Source organism: Sinocyclocheilus anshuiensis, unplaced genomic scaffold, assembly GCF_001515605.1.
Source record: "Sinocyclocheilus anshuiensis isolate Anshui unplaced genomic scaffold, SAMN03320099.WGS_v1.1 scaffold446, whole genome shotgun sequence".
NCBI lineage: Eukaryota > Metazoa > Chordata > Actinopteri > Cypriniformes > Cyprinidae > Sinocyclocheilus > Sinocyclocheilus anshuiensis.
This window is the reverse complement of record NW_015544247.1, coordinates 3,844,132-3,850,033: the sequence shown is the minus strand read 5'-3', so window position 1 is coordinate 3,850,033 and position 5,902 is coordinate 3,844,132. Positions and strand designations below refer to the sequence as shown.

Below are 5,902 nucleotides of genomic sequence, written 5' to 3'. Positions count from 1 at the left end.
AAACGTAGCACCCAAGAAAAAAAAAAAAAAAAAAAAATGTGTGTCTAGACCTTTCATGTTTTTAATTCCATGTGTCTTACTTTTTTAAACACCAAAATGTATTTTTGCACTTCACTGCACTGCTTTTCAATTGATTCTGTGTGTAAACATGCTAGATGGACGTGTTTAGCCATTGAGCTTGCATATATTTTTGCAGTGTCTTGCGAATGACACATTGTTTCAACAACACAGCACTCAAATTCAGGGGCGCCGTAAGGGGTGGGGGGATGTTAGGACGATTCCAAGGGCCTGGCGTTAGAGGGGGCGCATGGTGTTAGAATGCGGAACGCGATTTCTACCGAGGGGGACCCCCAACCCCCAACTCATTTACATGGTGTAATCATTCATTTGATCGGTTCATGAAAAGGTTTATTCCACGCCTTTCAATTCAGCTGAAATTTCAATCAGTTTGAGCATTTTCATTCCGATTGAGATGTTTACAGCATTTTCATTCAGATTGAAATTTTAAACTGGTTATATTTGGTATACAATGCTCCATGCATTGTTTATTTAGCAGGCAAAGTATAGCACACATAGCACACATTACATATTAACAGGTGTGCTGCAGCTCTGCCTTACAGGAATCCAGAGACAACAGTGCACTGAGTGCACTGTTTCTGTACTATCGCCTCCTTAACCCTGATCAATTACTGGATTAGAGCTGGAACCAGTCCCATAGACATATAGTAGCAAACACTTTGTCAACAATTCTTTGCATCCACGTACAACAAAAATACATAGCCTATGAACTGGTACTTTCTGTGTGTATGAAAGTCTTATTTCTTACCATTAGAAACATGAAACAATGTAGTTAGGCCATTTATGTAGGTATTATTTTATTTTGAAGAAATTGTTTTACTGAATGATGATTTGATTTACTTGTTAGCTCAGTAAAAAGTAAATATCAAACACGCACACACACAATAAACATAGAAAAGTATGTATAGTGCCGTGAAAAGTTTTTTTGCCCCCTTCCTGTTTTTTTTTTTTTTTTTGCATATTTGTCACACTTGAATGATTCAGATCAAACAAATTTTTATATTACACAAAGATAACCCGAGTAAATACAAAATGCAGTTTTGAAATAATGATTTCATTTATTAAAAGGAAAAAAGATGTCCAAACCTGCCTGGCACTGCGTGAAAAAGTAATTGCCCCCAAATCTAATAACTTGTCGTGCCACCCTTTGCAGCAACAACTGCAGTCAAGCGTTTGCAATAACTGGCAAGGAGTCTTTCACGTCACTGTGGAGGAATTTTGGCCCACTCTTCTTTGTGGAATTATTTTAATTCAGCCACATTGGAGGGTTTGAGCATGAATGGACTGTTTAAGGTCATGCCATAGCATTTCAATCGAATTTAAGTCCGGACTTTGATTTGGCCACTCCAAAACCTTCATTTTATTTTTCTTGAGCCATTCAGAGGTGGACTTGCTGGTGTGTTTGGGATCATTGTCCTGCTGCATAACCCAGGAGCGATTGACCTTGAGGTCACAAATTGACGGCCGGACATTCTCCTTCAGGATTTTCTGATAGAGTGCAGAATTCATGGTTCCATCAATTATGGCAAGTGATCCAGGTCCTGAAGCTGCAAAGCAGTCCCAAACCATCACAATACCACCACCACTATGTTTGACTGTTGGTATGATATCCTTTTTTATGAAATGCTGTGTTGGTTTTACGCCAGATGTAACGGGACACACACCTTGCAAAAAGTTCAACTTTTGTCGCATCAGTCCACAGAATATTTGACAAAGACTTGGGGATAATCAAGATATTTTTTGGCAAATGTGAGACGAGCCTTTGTGTTCTTTTTGGTCAGCAATGGTTTTTGTCTTGGAACTCTCCCATGGGTGCCGTTTTTGCCCAGTTTCTTTCTTATTGTTGAATCATGAACACTGACCTTAATTGAGGCAAGTGAGGCCTGCAGTTCTTTATATGTTCTTTTATGACCTCCTGGATGAGTCGTCGTTGCGCTCTTGAGTAATTTTGGTAGGCCAGCCACTCCTGGGAAGGTTCACCACTGTTCCACTGCACCGTGGTTCGCTGGAATCCCAAAGCCTTAGAAATGGCTTTATAACACTTTCCACACTGACACGTCAACTATTTTGTGTCTAATCTGTTCTTGAATTTCTTTAGATCGCGCCATGATGTGTTGCTCTTTAAGCATGCTTCACTTGGTCAGACAGGTTCTATTTAATTCTATTTCAGATTCAACAGGTCTGGCAGTAATCAGGCCTGGGTGTGGCTAGTGAAATTTAATAGCTTTCTAAAATAATGTGGTTAATCACAGTTTTTTCATGATTTAACAGGAGGGGGCAATTCATTTTTCTTGTAGTGCCAGGCAGGTTTGGACAGCTTTTTTCCCTTAATAAATGAAATCATTTAAAAACTGAATTTTGTGAGACAAATATGTGAGACAAAGTGAGACAAATATGCAAAATATATATATATATCAAAAAAAAATATATATAAAAATACAAGAAGGGGGTAAAAACCTTTTCACGGCACTGTATGTATGTATGTATGTATATATACATGAGTAAATGAACCAAAATAAGCAGTAAAATAGTATAAGAATAACTACCTTAGTAGCTACTTTATAAATGTTATTTCAACATTGTTGATGGAAGAATGATGAAAGAAAATACCCTACCTTGGAAAACAACAAACCTCTGTTATTAAATCTTTGTGTTGTAATTTAACTGTCTTACTAGTTTATTGATAACTGATATTGAAAAGAAAACATGATAATTGCTATTGAAAAGAAAACAAATACATTCCAGAAATCCAGAGAATGTCTTCTGTCTTTTCTTTATAGTTACGTATGAGGAAGTTCATGTTTACTTTAAATGTTTTTGGCTGCACACTTTTTGATTTTGATGCACTTTTATGTTTACTTTTCATACCCCTATGAATAATATTGTTTTGTTGGGTCACTTTCAAATCCTTAAATGAGTGGTGTTACCGGATTAAGCTAACCTGTGCTAGTTTTCCATTTGTTTTCCTGTTTGCAAACAATAGATGAGCTGTGTCCTCAAAGTGCACTGTGCTTTGAATTGCTAACTAATGATTTCTGGTCTTGGCAGCATGAGGAGAAGTATGGCGTAAACTCATCTTTAGAGCATCGCTTCCACATGCTGCAGGAGATCTATGAAGAGGCCAATGCACTGCTGCACATCCACGGATCACTCATATATGACATGCAAACACAGATTCGCAACCTCACTATGATAGTAGAGCGTGTGAGGCGCAATCCTGGCTGTATGATCAATATCATCCGCACAAATCCGCTCCTCGGTGCCCAAGATACCCTTCATCCAGGTCAGCATGACTAGGTACTGCAGATTTTGAAAGTGGTTATTTGATCATTAAAGGGGTAGTTCACCCAAAATGTTAAATTATGTCATCACTTACTCACCCTGATGCCATTCCAAACTGGTATGACTTTCTGAACAAAATAGAAGATATTTTGAAATATTTTTGTCCATCAAATGAAAGTCAAAAACAACACTGGACCCCACTGACTTTCATTATATGGTTGGGGAATTTTTTACAATCTTCATTTGGCGAGTAAATGATAACAGATGTGTAATTCTTGGGTGAACTCAAATAAGAAAAAATAATACTACAAGGTCATTGGCATCTCAGAACTCATACTGACATATTTGGACATTTTTAACAAAAGCTTGTTTTGATTAAATATTTGTTTCCTCAGAGGTTCAGCATGTAAGGAACTGCCCAATTGACTGTGCATCTCTGTACTACAATGGAGTCCACAGATCTGGGATTTTTACTGTTGTCCCTTCAATACGATCGACTCCTGTAGAAGTTTATTGTGATATGGAGACCCAAGGTTTGCATTTTTGTGTTTATAGACAGGAGGTTTTGGTTAAATTAGGAGCATTAGTGGATGTTACTTGAGATTAAAGAACCATTCTTTGGACCAGGAGGTGGATGGACCATGTTTCAGCGTCGACAGGATGGAAAGGTCAACTTCAACCGCAAATGGACAGAATACAGGGATGGCTTCGGAGATCTGCGTGCAGAATTCTGGCTAGGAAACGATCACATCCATTATATCTCCAGCCAGGGAGAGTATTCCCTTCGTATTGACCTTGAGGACTGGAATGGCAAGCACAAACACGCACTGTACCAGAACTTCTGGTAAACATTTGGAAAGATAGTCTGAATATTTCTAAGAACACTTAAGTTATTTTTGTTTTCAGTGTACTTTAATAAAATATTTAATTATTATTATAAAATTATTAAATGTAAAATATTTGAAAACAATGTTAAATGTTAATCTTAAATTTCAGATACACTAATATTAAAATATCTGACGTATTTATATAAGATATTACAATTTTAATACAGCAATATTCAATTATATTACATATAAAATATTAAATATATAGATTCATTATTTAACTATAAAATATTAATATTACAATACATTACAATACTAATATTACATTGCATGTTTTTTTTTCCTGAACCTGGTCTGAAATGTTGCATCATATTATTTTCACTTCTTAAATGTTCTTACGAGAAAATCCAAACATTACAGATGCTCCAAAATAAAATAAATAGTTCAACCAAAAATGAAAATGTGTTGTAAATTTACTCACCCTCAGGACATCTAAGATGAGTTTTTTCTTCATCTGAACAGATTTAAAGAAATTTAGCATTAAATCAGTTGCTCACCAGTGGATCCTCTGCAGTGAATGGGCGCTGTCAGAATGAATGGTTTAAAGTTAAAACATCTTAATGATTGATTTGTTTATTACAAGCACGCAGCTTTTCACTTCACAAGATGTTGATTGATGGAGTCATGTGGATTACTTGTTGATTATTGTGACGTTTTTATCAGCTGATTGGACTCTCATTCTGACGGCACCCATTCACTGCAGAGGAGCCATTGGTGAACAAGTGATGTATTTTGAGCAAAAAAGGTGCTTTTTCTAAACCACTCAAGCAAAAATTCTTGCTTTGGCAGGATTGAGAACGAGGACAACCTCTACCGTCTCCATGTATCAGGATTCAGTGGTACAGTTGAAGACTCGTTTGGCTGGTACCATGACAAGCAAAGCTTCAGCACTCCAGACACAGGTGACATCTGTGCTGAGATATCTCACGGAGGCTGGTGGTACCATCAGTGCTTCTTTGCCAACCTCAATGGAGTGTATTATAAGGTCTAATACAAATGAAGCAAAAACGAAACCTTTCCGAGATATAAAATATGAGCACAGCCATCTTATCTGTGTCTTGTGTTTATCTTGAACACCAGGGGGGGCGTTACTCTGCCAAAGGGAAGAATCTTCTGGGGCCTGATGGGATTGTGTGGTACTCATGGAAGGACTGATTACTATTCCTTGAAGAAGGTGAGCATGATGATCCGCCCACGGACCTACAGGCCCCGTCTCTCTCCATAACACCGCTTTAGGGCCTGTGTAAAACAATACTGCAGTGACATCATCAGGTCATTGTTGATTCTCCGTGGCTAAGCAATTACGTAAACTGTGGTTAAAGGGAAAGTCTCATCTGGACGTTCAAGATAAGATTTTGGTCACACGTGTCTCATAATCTTGGTCTTTGGCACACTGAACCATTCAATGTAAAGTAACTAAAATAAGCAAATTATAAAACATGCATTATTAGATTATCATGGATCATTTTTAACTTATACAAAAAAAAAAAAACAATTGTATTTGATTTGGATCATCATTATTAATTAAAATAGAAAAAATTCAGAACATTATATAATTTTGATACACTTTATGTTAATTGGTGTTACTGTTACACTTTCTTTGGCTGGATATATTCAGAGGTTTCTTTCTTTTTTAAGATTATGTTTTTAAAGAA

The 5,902-nt window shown here is 36.8% G+C and overlaps 1 pseudogene; it reads left to right on the top strand.

Annotated features, from left to right (window-relative positions):
* LOC107697778 (fibroleukin-like) overlaps positions 1-5,680 on the top strand; it is a 13,354-nt pseudogene extending 7,674 nt beyond the window's left edge.
* Positions 5,681-5,902: the final 222 nt, after the last annotated feature.